Below are 13,777 nucleotides of genomic sequence, written 5' to 3' on the forward strand. Positions count from 1 at the left end.
AGGCTGTGGAATTGAGGATGAAGTCCCCACAGACAGAGAAACCAATGTGTGAGGTTAAATTTCTTGTCCACTCAGAAGAGTGGAGGCTCAGTTTAGAGAAGGGATTCTCAACCTTGGTACAATGGGCATTATAGGGTGGACAATTCTTCGTTATAGGGCCATCCTGTGCATTTATAGGATATGGAGCAGGATCCCTGCCCACTACCCACTGGATGTCAGTAACACTTTCCTTTCCAGTTATGACAACTAAAAATGTCTCCAGCTCTTGATAACCTCCCCCGCTGGCAAAATGAACTTCCATTGAGAGGCACTGGTTTAGGAGTTGAGGTTCTCCAACTTGAGGATGCATCTGAAGCATTTAGGGGGATTGCTAGTCCAGATAGTGGGCCTCACCCTTAGATTTTCTGATTCATTAGATTTGGAGTAGGGTCCAAGATTTACATTTCTAACAAGTTTCCTGATGCTGCTGGTCCAGGAGCCATAGAACTATAGATGAAAATTAGTACTGCACACTTCTTTTTTTAATTTCTTTATTGATTAAGGTATTACATATGTGTCCTTATTCTCCCATTACCCCCCATCTTCCATTCATTCCCCCACCCCCCTGTTGTCTGTGTCTATTGATTAGGCTTACATGCATGCATATAAGTCCTTTGGTTGATCTCTCTCTCTTACCCCCACCTTCCCATACCTTCCCTGAGGTTTGACATTCTGATTGATGTTTCTCTGTCTCGGGATCTATTTTTGTTCATCAGTTTATGTTGTTCATTATATTCCACAAATGAGTGAGATCATGTGATATTTATCTTTCTCTGCCTGGCTTATTTCACTTAGCATAATCCTCTCCATATCCATCCATGTTGTTGCAAATGGTAAGAACTCCTTCTTTTTTACTGCAGCATAGTATTCCATTGTGTAGATGTACCACAGTTTTTTAATCCACTCATCTGCTGATGGGCACTTAGGCTGTTTCCAAATCTTAGCTATGGTGAATTGTGCTGCTATGAACATAGGGGTGCATATATCCTTTCTGATTGGTGTTTCTAGTTTCTTGGGATATATTTCTAGGAGTGGGATCACTGGGTCAAATGGGAGTTCCATTTTTAGTTTTTTGAGGAAACTCCATACTGTTCTCCACAGTGGCTGCACCAGTCTGCATGCCCACCAGCAGTGAATGAGGGTTCCTTTTTCTCCACATCCGCTCCAGCACTTCTTATTTGTTGATTTGTTGATAATAGCCATTCTGACAGGTGTAAGATGGTACCGCATTGTTGTTTTGATTTGCATCTCTCTGGTGATTAGTGACTTTGAGCAGGTTTTCATATGTCTCTTGGCCTTCCTTCTGTCTTCTTTCGTAAAGTGTCTATTTAGACCAGTTGCTCATTTTTTTTTATTGGATTATTTATCTTCGTTTTGTTAAGCTGCATGAGTTCCCTGTAAATGTTGGAGATTAAACCCTTATCATTGATATCATTGGCAAATATGTTCTCCCATGCAGTGGGCTTTCTTGTTGTTTCATTGATGGTCTCCTTTGCTGTGCAAAAGCTTTTTATTTTGATGTAGTCCCATTTGTTTATTTTCCCTTTAGTTTCCATTGCCCTAGGAGCAGTATCAGTAAAGAAATAGCTTTGGAATATGTCTGAGATTTTTCTGCCTGTGGATTCCTCTAGTATTTTTATGGTTTCCCGTCTTATGTTTAAGTCCTTTATCTATTTTGAGTTTATTTTTGTGTATGGTATAAATTGGTAGTCTAGTTTCATTTTTTTGCATATGTCTGTCCAATTTTCCCAACACCGTTTATTGAAGAGACTGTCTTGACTCCATTGTATGTTCAAGCCTCCTTTGTCAAATATTAATTGAGCATAGTGGCTTGGATTGATTTCTGGGTTCTCTATTCTATTCCATTGGTTTATATGTCTGTTCTTGTGCCAGTACCAGGCAGTTTTTAGAACAGTGGTTTTGTAATACAGCTTGAAATCTGGTATTGAGATCCCACCTACTTTGTTCTTCTTTCTCAGGATTGCTGCAGGTATTCGGGGTCTTTTTTTATTCCAAATGAATTTTTGGAGAGTTCTTTGTAGGTCTGTGAAATATGCCATTGGAATTTTTAATGAGGAGTACATTGAATCTATAGATTGCTTTGGGTAGTATGGACATTTTAATGATGTTGATTCTACCAATCCATGAACATGGTATGTTCTTCCATCTGTTTTACGTCTTCCTCTATCTCTTTTTTCAGTGTCGGCATATAGGTATTTTACCTCCTTAGATAAGTTTATTCCTAGGTATCTTAATTTTTTTGGGACAATGGTAAATGGGATTGCTTTTTTAGTCTCTCTTTCTGTAATTTCGTTATTGGTGTATAGAAATGCCATAGATTTCTTGGCATTAATTTTGTATCCTGCTACATTGCCAAATTCATTTATTAAATCTAATAGTTTTTTAATGGAGTCTTTTGGGTTTTTTATGTACAATATCATGTCATCTGCAAATAAGGACAGCTTTACTTCTTCTTTTCCAATTTGGATGCCTTTTATTTCTTCTTCTTGTCTAATTGCAATGGCTAATACTTCCAGTACTATATTGAACAGGAGTGGTGAGAGTGGGCATCCTTGTCTTGTTCCTGTTCTTAGGGGAAATGGTTTTAGTTTTTGCCCATTGAGTATGATGTTAGCTGTGGGTTTATCATATATAGCTTTTATTATGGTGAGGTATGATCCTTCTATTCCCACCTTGCTGAGAGTTTTTATCAAGAAAGGGTGTTGGATTTTGTCAAACGCTTTTTCTGCATCAATTGATATGACTATGTGATTTTTCTCTCTCAATTTGTTTATGTGATGTATCACGTTTATTGATTTGTGGATATTGTACCATCCTTGCATTCCTGGGATAAATACTACTTGGTCATGGTGTATGATCTTTCTGATGTAGTGCTGGATCCGATTTGCTAGAATTTTGTTGAGGATTTTAGCATCTATATTCATGAGAGATATTTACCTATAATTCTCATTCATTGTGTTGTCTTTATCTGGTTTTGGTATTAAGGTGATGCTGGCTTCATAGAAGGAGCTTAGAAGTGTTCCTTCCTCTTGAATTTTTTGGAATAGTCTGAGGAGGATAGGTTTTAGTTCTTCCTTGAATGTTTGGTAAAACTCCCCTGTGAAGCCATCTGGCCCCGGGCTTTTGTTTGCTGGAAGCTTTTTGATGACTGCTTTAATTTCTTCCATAGTTATTGGTCTACTGAGATGTTTAGATTCTTCCTGATTGAGTTTTGGAAGGTGTTGGAGACCGGGTGTAAACTGACAGAGTCCTTGCACCCAAAGGGACTGATAAGATTCAGTCACCTGCCCACACAGTGTCCCCTGACTTGTTTGGATGGCGATTTGCAATTGTCAGCAGAATGAGAGCGACCTTTCATGGCTTACCAGAAGTCTGTAACTATTTACTGAAGGTTTGCTGTACCAAGAATTTGGCTTCCTGCTTTATCTCCCTTAAGATATTAAGAGGAACAGAGAGTACGTTCCTTTTCAACTGACCTCCCAGTCAGTGTTTGTGTATAAAAGGTATTGCGCAGTTAATAAAGTTGCTGCAGTGTATCAATGGCTTGCAGTCCTTCCGATCCCGCTTTCATGTCTTTCTTTTCTTAATTTCCACCTCCCTACCTTAGTCCGGTTCACCTGTCAGGCTGGCACTGACAGCAAGGTTGTATTTTTCTAGGAATATGTCCATTACCTTCAGGTTGTCCACTTTGTTGGAATAGAGTTGTTCATAGTATTTTTTAACAATCCTTTGTATTTTGGTAGGGTCTGTTGTTATTTCACCTCTTTCATTTCTGATTTTGTTTATTTGGGTCCTCTCTCTTTGCTTCTTGGTGAGCCTGGATAGAGGTTCATCAATCTTGTTTATCCTTTCAAAGCATCAGCTCTTGGTTTTGTTGATCTTTTGTATTGATTTTTTGGTCTCAATGTCATTTATCTCCCCTCTGATCTTTTTTATTTCCTTTCTTCTGCTTAAACTGGATTTTTCTTGTTGATCCCTTTCTAACTCTTTCAGTTGTAGGGTTAGGTAATTTATTACCATTGTTTCTTATTTTTTGCAGTAGTCTTGTAGAGCTATGAACTTCCCTCTCAAGACTGCTTTCACTGTGTCCCATAGATTTTTGGATTGTTGTGTTTTCATTGTCATTTGTTGCCATGATGTTTTTTTTATTTCTTCCTTGATCTCTCTGGTAACCTAGTCATTGTTTAATAGCATGCTGTTTAGTCTCCATGTGTTTGATTTTTTTTTTTGGATTGTTTTTATTGTAGTTGATTTCCAGTTTTAAGCCACTGTGATCTGAGAAGATGCTTGATATGATTTCTATCTTCTTGAATTTGAAGAGACTTTGCCTATGACCCAACATATGGTCTATCTTTGAAAATGACCCATGTGCACTCTAGAAGAATGTATATTCTGTGGCTTTGGGGTGAAATGTTCTGAAGATGTCAATTAATTCCATCTGGTCTAGTGAGTCATTTAGGATTGATGTTTCTTTGCTGATTTTTTTGCTTAGGTGATTTGTCCATTGGTGATAGTGGGGTATTAAAGTCTCCTACTATGATTGTATTGCTGTCAATCTCTCCCTTGATATCATCAAGGAGTTTTTTTTTTATGTATTTGGGTGCTCCTGTATTGGGTGCGTATATGTTTACCAGAGTTATTTCTTCTTGTTGGATTGCTCCCTTTAGTATTATGAAGTGGCCTTCCTTATCTCTTGTTATGTCCTTCACTTTGAGATCTAATTTGTCAGATATAAGTATTGCTACCCCAGCTTTTTTTCATTTCCATTTGCCTGAAAAACCTTTTCCATCCCTTCACCCTCAGTGTGGGTGCATTGTTTTTTCTGAGGTGGGTTTCCTGTAGACAGCAGATACATGGGTTGTGTTTTCTTATCCAATCCATTACCCTATGTCTTTTGATTGGGGCATTTAATCCATTTACATTTAAAGTTATTATTGATAGGTACTTATTTGTCGCCATTTTATTCTTTACCCCTGTGTTCCTTCTTCGCTTCCTATTTCTTTTTTTTACAGCAGACCCTTTAGCATTTCTTGCTTTGCTGGTTTCGTGGTAATAAATTCCCTTAGTCCTTTTTTGTCTGTGAAGCTCCTGATTTCATCTTCAATTTTGATTGATAGCCTTGCTGGGCACAGTATTCTTGGATTCAGACCCTTGCTTTGCATGACTTTGTATATTTCATTACATTCCTTTCTGGCCTGATGAGTTTCTGTTGAGAAATCAGTTGCTAGTCTGATGGGGGTTCCTTTGTAGATAACTTTCTGTCTCTCTCTGGCTGCTTTTAAGATTCTTACTTTGTTGTTGGAGTTTGCCAATTTAATTATAATGGTGGCTCTGGGTGGGAACCCAGCAGGGGTGTTGGCTGCCCGGTCAGGGGAGCCTGGTCCAGCAGTCCCCCACCTTCTCCTGGAGTATAGCTAGCTGTCCCTTAACTCCCCAACAGACACCCCCCATGTGACCCTGAGCTGTTCTCTATATCCGCTCCAGGACAAGGATTGGGACATGTCTGTCAATTCTGCCGCCATTTTTTTCTCCCTTCTATATATATATTCTTGACTATACTAGAGGCCCAATGCACAACAGTCATGCCCTGGGTGGAGGGTGGCTGTCAGGCTGGCCTGTGCCCTCTTGCAGGGATGCCCAATTGGTCCTTAGAACTGCTGCAGAGGCAGGAGAGGCTCCACACCGCCGCTGCGCTCGCCAGCCATGAGCCTGGCTTCTGGCAGAGTGGCACTCCCCCTGTGGGAGTGCACTGATCAACAGGGCGCACCTCCTGCATTGAGCGTCTGCCCACTGTTGGTCAGCACATGTCATAGAGACTGGTCGTTCCACCGTTTGGTCAATTTGCATATTAAGGTTTTATTATATAGGACTAGAGGCCCAGCGCACAACATTCGTGCACTGGAGAGGAGTCCCTCAGCCCAGCCTGCACCCTCTAGCAGTCTGGATCCCCGCAGGGGATGTCCACCTGTCAGCTTAGGTCCGTTACCCCCAGGGAACAGGCTTAATCCAACAGTTGGAAATTCTTCTCACAGTCCAGGACCCCTCCTTACTGCCCACCTGCTCATGGCATCTTACCATTCAGCTCGTTGCTCCTTAGTGCTGTCACAGAGGCAGGAGAGGCTCCCACCACCACCACTTTGCTCACCAGCTGTGAGACCCATCTTTCTGTGTAGTTTTCTGTGGGCCAACTGCTTTCTTCCTTCTCATTTAGGGTGAGCAGCATGTGAGTCCACAGTGTAATGTTGTGGAATGCAGAGGGCTGCCCAGAGCTGAAGGGAGTGGCCAGGCCTACGGGGTGAGAGGTAGACACAGAGGACACTATCTCATCCAATTGTGGGGCAGGCTGGCCAGCCTTCATCTGCCTGACCCCACCCAGGCAGAAACCAAGCAAAGTGCCTGCCTCTCCATTCTCCATCCTTCCATCTGCGACACCTGTCACCTTTGCCAGGCCTCCCCCAAAGGGAGTTCAGCTCAATCCCTGAATGTGAAAGGGCAAGGGGAGGGGGCTCCACTCCAGTGCCCCCTGATTCCCAGTGACAGGACCTGGTCTCAGGATGGTGGCCACAGCTGTAGAACATACATCTGTTTCAAGAAAAGTTGGGAATGCAGAATTTCATATGAGCCCCTATTCCAAAAGGTGGCAGTTTATTCACATTGTGGCAAAGACACCATTAAAAGTAACATGAGTAGGTAAAGTCAGGGCCAACATGGGCAGAACCAAGTCTCAGCTCTTAGCAGGATACCTCGGGGTGTTTTTTAAGCCTAAAGGACAGTAGACTGTCTCCATTCTTGTTCTTTGGGATATTTTCATCGTCGGATAAAAGGATGCATACATTGGGGCAATCCTCTCAAGATACAATATTCCAGTTTCACTCATGTGACCAAGATGCGCCACTCAGACGGAGGGAGCCAACAGATGGGGAGCAGGGAATTCTGAAAACCAAAGCAATGACAGACATGCTAAGCCTTTCCTTCATGCACCTGACACCCTTCCTCAGGCGGCCTGTCGGCCAGGTATCTGCTGGACCTTTACCACTTGATGTCCTGGCAGGCTGCCCTGGGCCCTGCTAGGTGGTGTGCAGGGCAGCCTGGGCCCATGGGGTGTCTCCCCTTCTCCCAGCCACTCCTGGTACAGCTCCTGCACATGGGCACTGGTCTCTGGGGGCCACACCGGATGGCAGCATGGATGCCTTCCATCTGCTTCAGCACACCCTATCTGCATGCCCGTCCTCCGCCTGGGCCTGGTTCCTGCTGTGTAGGCATCCCTGGCACAGGCAAGGACCTCTATGAAGTGGCAGGGGAATTTGCCCCTCTACAGCTTCAGTACCACTTCTGGATATTCGAAAAGACATAGCAGAACCTCTCCGTCCCTTTTAAGGGTGACCTCCTGGAAGTCTTTGTTCCTCAGGGTGTGGCAGGTGAGCACCCCCACGTCCTTGTTGAACAGCTCCTTGGCCATGTGCCTGAAGATGTGCACCAGGTACCCATCAGAGCTGGCACACTCGAGGAGCCTCAACTCTTCCTCTTTCATGTCTCCAAACAGAGTATCCATGGCAGCGTCATTCGAGGCGAGGTCACTTTGCTCCATTATTGGGACAATTTCACCTGAGGTTAACACTCAGCACCCTGGGAACTATGCAAAGCTGTGGGAACATCTTCTTGAAGGGCCTCCAGTTTAGTGTCATAACACGGGGCCACAATGACTTGGAAAATCTTGTCTGGGAACAGGTTCTGCCATCTGGCGAAGTAATCCTTCATCAGAGAGGCCATGATCTGCTGGGGCAAATTGGCCGTACAGAGGTGGGAGGTGATGGGGTGACCCAGCACATGCTCTGCATATTGGACACAGCAGGGGTAGGCAAAGGTCAGCATGGGTAGCCGGGGCTCTTCCTCACGGTGCTGGCAGTACCAATGCACAAATTCCTTCTGACTCTCCAGGATGCCAAAGTCTGCAGCTATCTTCATGTCAAAGACAGTGCACCCAGAGACCTTTGAGGATGCCGGAGAGCCTTCTGGATGCATCAGTGACACTGAGGCTGAATTTAGCAGCAAAAGAAGGCAGAGACTGAGGACACACGGACACTGCCAGCACCTTGTGCTGTGCAGTATCACATTTCTTATTAAGGTTCAGAACAGGGAAGAACTTCTTGGTGTTCTGCTGAGAAACTTAGATTCCTTTCACTGCGGTCACACAACTATCACACACCAGGCAGTCACTCAGAAACATGTTGGCATTGGCCAACTATGGAATTCTCCCTTCTCCTGAGCCGGACTCCAGACATTGACTGCAACATTCTATTGGTCATCAGTTTTTGTTTTTTTTTTTTACTACATTCCTTCCTTGGGGCAGGGCTCACAATTCATCTGGAGTGGGGCGGGTAGGGGCCGGCTCAAGTGACCTGGAGGAAGCACGGGGAGAGCAGTGACCGCTGGTTGCCCCTGGCACTGCTGGCAGTATCCTTTCTTCCTTGAGCAGTGTTTAGGGAGGGGAAGCAGCCACAGTAACCGAGGCTAAATTCCAGGAGGCCAGCAGCACTGTCAGGATGGTGCCAGCCGCGCTGACCCGTTTGTGCCTGACCTGTCCTCTGGAGATTGAACCTGAAGGACTACTAAGGGAGTAAGTGCCTAGTTCCACCCCGCCTCTGCCACCAATTGATTGGAGTCTGAGAGCTGAGAGGAGGGACCAAAAGGTCTGCCTTCCAGCAGCTCACCAGTCGCGACTGCCACTGATGATCAGAGACTGAGGGACCCTGGTTCCCCTTTTAGCCACCCTCTGATCAATCAGAGCATGAGGTCTGGGGGAATGGACCGGTTGTTTGGTCGTCCTGGTCATCATGGCCATGAGCTTTTCATATATATATATATATATATATATATATATATATATATATTCCCTATACTATACTTTACATCCTCATGAATGACTATGTTGTAACTGCCATTTTTTACTTCTTAATTCCTTCACCTTTTCCACCTACCCTCATGACACCCTCCCATCTGGCAAACATCAGTTTGTTCTCTGTATGTATGAGTCTATTTTATTTTGTTTGTTTATTTATTTTGTTCTTTAGATTCCACATAAAGTTGAAATTGTGTGGTATTTGCCTTTCTCTATCTGACTTACTACACTTAGCCTAATATCTCTAGGCCCATCATCAAAAATTCTCAAAACTTAAACATTGTCATTAAACAGTGAAATAGCCAAACACAAAACTACCCTTTTACAACTTTGTCATGAAACCTGACAACTAGAGAGCACCTGAGATTCTTTTTTAATAAGTGGAAAAAAATCTTCAGCTATTGAGTGTTGTGCAGTAGAAAAGCACAGACCTTTGAGTAATAAGTCTTGCCCATAATGTACATTCAACTGGGTTGTTTGAAATCTGACATAAAAGATCTTTTTTTTTTAAATTTCTTTATTGATTAAGATATTACATATGTGTCCCTATTCCCCCATTACCCCCCACCTCCCATTCATGACCCCATCCCCCTGTTGTCTGTGTCCATTGATTAGGCTTATATGCATGCATATAAGTCTAAAGGATCTTTTCTATACAGAGTGACATCTTTACTGTCCTCATGGACCCACATTTAAGGGCACATTTTCTGTCTATGCTGCTCAGCACCAGCCCAGCTCTACAACTACTTGTCATGAGCCCCCTTCATACCACCCCAAGGTAAGTTGCATACACAATCTGGCATTCTTCAAAGTGCTTTCCAAGCTAAACTGGATACCTCCACACATGAAAGCAGCCATTTGTTTTTAGTTTTTAGTGCCATTGTCAAGAGCAGGAAGGATTACAGTGGACAAGATAAGCCCCACCCCTCCAAGAAGTACCTGTGGTCAGTGAGGAGGAAGAGGCTGATGCCAGAGAAAAAGGGAGAAGCACCTCAGTCAGGTAAAGTAGAGCACACCTCACTCATGACACCAGCACAAAAGACGAGATCTCATGACATTTATGAAATCAATAGGATACACTGTGGAACACAGCAGGCAAAGTGAGGGTGGAGTTTAATATGTTATTGTTGCAATTTTAAGGATTTGTAATTTTATAAAATAAAGGTCCAAATTTTAAAAATGCCTTATGTTGTGGATAGGATTAATTGATTTTCACGTTTTTTAATGATCCAATAAATAAGTTAATAATACCACATTATCTGTGTGTAATTGTGGACTCATAATGCCTCATAGAGTTGATGTATTTCAATGACAGTCATAGCTCTCCATTATTGCAACTTTCACCAATAGAACCCTCTATTCTGTTGATTCTTAAATTTGTTGAACATGACTTCATTAATGTTTGAAAGCTTTCAGACACATAAAATAGTTCAAATTTATTTTATAAGTTTCTGCAGGAAATCAGAATCAATTATTTCTTCAAAAAGTCATAATGGTTTTTACTGATAAAAATTAGTGTTAGAGATAAGAATGCCTGTATCTTAAATTTTTCATATGTAGAATGAGAATAGCACTGCCTACTAACACTAACTTATTAAAATAATTAAACAAGATAATTCACATAAATTTCAGTGCCCACTGTCTGGTCCACAATAAATGTTAACTTCCCTTATTAGTATAACTAAAATGGAAAAAATATTAAATAGATTCTCTGATTATTTCAATTCTTTAAGAATTGGTGAGGAATTCATTGGTCTATAATTAATCTACTTGCTTTAGAAAAGGCTCAGGCCATTCACCTAGGGCATTCATTTTGTATTTCACTCTCAACTCCTCTCACATCTGTAATATTTCTTAGTCTTCCTTGAGCTGGAGGTCCCAACCAAGTTGCTTCTTTTACAAAGCTCATGGATGCTAACTTCACTAGGGAGTTCTTTTAAAGGAACAATCCAATGTTCTTAAAGATGAAGATAAGATATTTTATGGGAAACAAGATGACTTTGCAGTTTTTGATGCATATCTTTGGATAAATTTTAGTATGCTTGAGTGCCTTATTGTTTGATGTAGATGGTAGAAAAATATTCAGAATACCTCACGATTTACCCTCATGTCCATCTAAAGACTTGAAGTTTCTAGACCCCAAGTATACCTAACATAGCTCAATTGTCTCTAGTAACTTTCTTATTTGTTTTAATACCAAGGATTTCCTGCCTGGGGTAAATAATAATGCTCTATCAAGAGCTTTTGTAAGGCCCAGCTGGCATGGCTCAGTGCTTGAGCATTGACCTATGAACCAGGAGGTCATAGTTTGATTCCTGGTCAGGACACATGCCAGTGTTGCAGCCATGATCCCTAGTGAAAGATGTGCAGGAGGCAGCTCATCAATGATTCTCTCTGATCATTGATGTTTCTATCTCTCTCTCCCTCTCCCTCCCTCTCTGGCATATATATCTACACTACTAAAAGAGAAAGATGCAAATTGACCATACCTTCGTGATGCCCACCAGTCAATTGGGAGTGAGTATGCAAAGTAACCCAACAAAATGGCAGGTTAATTCGCATACGCAGGAACAGAGCAAAGAGTGAAGGCTCTGCCTGAGTGAAGACTGAAGACTGAATACTGAAGACTGAAGACTGAAGGCTCCACTGAAGGCTGAAGGTTTGGCTCTGCTGAAGTCTGAAGGCTTGGCTCCACTGTGGCCCGGAGTCTTGGGTGCCGGATGAAAACCAGTGCCAGAAGCCAGGGAAGGAAAACCTATTGCACGAATCTTCATGCAACGGGCCTCTATTAGGTATATATATAGCAGTGACTTGTGACTGCTACATGTAGTGGAACTATAGATTATTGTTTTAAATGCCCAAATCTAGTGCACTAGGTAATGTGGTAACAAGGAAGGACTAGAGGTCAGGAGTGTGACTACCTTTGGGTGTAGTTCATCCACTCAGTGGAAGATACTGGGCAAATTACATGAGCATGCTATGTTTTTATTTCCCATTTCAAAAATGCAGTTAAATATATGCACTTGTAAAAATAAATATAAAGAGGATTGTAGAAGTGCATGTTAGAGAATGGGCTCAATATTGCAGGTGGAGTCTAGTTATCATCTGCCTAAGCCTCATTTAATGATTAAATTAACATCAATAAGAGTCAGGGAAGAGAAGGATTCATTAATACTTCAGTGGTGTTGGGAAATTCCTACAAGCTGGAGAGTGAGGATCAGGATTAGGGAAAAACGAAACTGCAAGAATCCACCACCTATCATACATGTGAAATGTCTGCTAGGAAGGCACAAGGTGGAGGATCAGCCTACAGTCAACAAACAAGTTGGAGGAAACCCTACTCAGGCCTATTATTGATCAGGGCTAGATTACCCAAAGCTTTGCACGTTGACCCTTGATTCCATTCTGATTTTTGCTAAGCATTTTGCTAGTGTGAGGCAGTGAGAAGGGATACTGGGGATGGGAAGGAACAGAGTTTCTGACCTTTGGAAAAGCAGAGGGTCTTAACAAAAAGATGGCAAACTATTGTGATATCTTGCAATGTGTCCCACCCCATCATCCCAAAATACCAGGCACATGCAACTGTCACTTTTTTAGGTGTGGAGAGGAACTCTCAAACTCAAAGATAAAATGAAAACCAGGAATGACTAAAGAATTGGCAAGGAAAAGAGAGGCATCAGACTCAACCTGTGGCTGAATTCACACCTGCTGAAGGAGAAGTAGAACAAAGAGCAGACTATCAAGTATTTCCTGCTACATGCATATGAAAGAATCACTTAGAGATTTTGGAAATTAAGTAATGGAATTTCAGTAAAAAATCTCAGTAGACAGACTGAGTAGCAAAGTGGAAACTGTTGACAGAAAATTAGAAAGCTGGATGATCTAGCAGAGCATAACACAAAATGAAGACCAAATGGGAAATATGAAAGAAAAGGCAAGAGAACTGAACAACACTGACAAGTTTGAACATCCACCTAAATGGCATTCCAGAAAGTGAGAACAGTACAAATGGAGTAATCACAGTAATTTAAAAGGAGGAAAAGGAAAGAAAAGGCAGACTTAGCGGAAATGTTTCCAAAAGTGAAGAATGTCTTAAGATTGAAAGAATGCCCTTCAGACTGAGTGTGAAAAGAACTCATTAGATATACTACTGTGCAATTTCAGAGCACCAGAGATGAAGACAAATTCTTACAAGTTCCAGAGAGAGGGAACAGATGGGTTATGGTTAGAAGACTAAGAATCACACTGACTTCCTACTTCTCACCAGCAGCTCCAGGTACCTAGTAAACAGAGAAGTGATATAAAGGTTATCAGGTTTTAGGCTTACACACATAAAGGAAGGCAAATTATTGGGAATAAAATACAGCATAGGGAATCCTATCTAATAAAAGAATAATATGCAAATTGACCATCACTCCAAGACACAAGATGGTCACTCCCCGTGATCAAAGATGGCTGCCTCCATGTGGACACAAGATTGCTGCCACAAGATGGTCTACAAGGGAGGGCAGTTGTGGGGAGTTAGGGGTGGCCAGGCCAGCAGAGGATGGCAGTTGGAGGTTACCAGGCCGGCAGAGGAGGGCAGTTGTGGGAGACCAGGCCAGCAAGGGAGGGCAGTTGGGGGGGACCCAGCCCTGTAGTGGAGGGCATTAGGGGGTACCAGGCCAGCAAGGGAGGGCAGTTGGGGGGACCAGGTCAGCAGGGGAGGTCAGTTGTGGGCAATCAGGAAAGCAGGGAGGGCAGTTAGGGGGGACCGGGCCAGCAGAGGAGGGAGTTGCGGGAGACAAGGTCAACAGGGGATGGCAGTTGGGGGGGGGA

Source organism: Plecotus auritus (assembly GCF_963455305.1).
Source record: "Plecotus auritus genome assembly, chromosome: 9".
NCBI lineage: Eukaryota > Metazoa > Chordata > Mammalia > Chiroptera > Vespertilionidae > Plecotus > Plecotus auritus.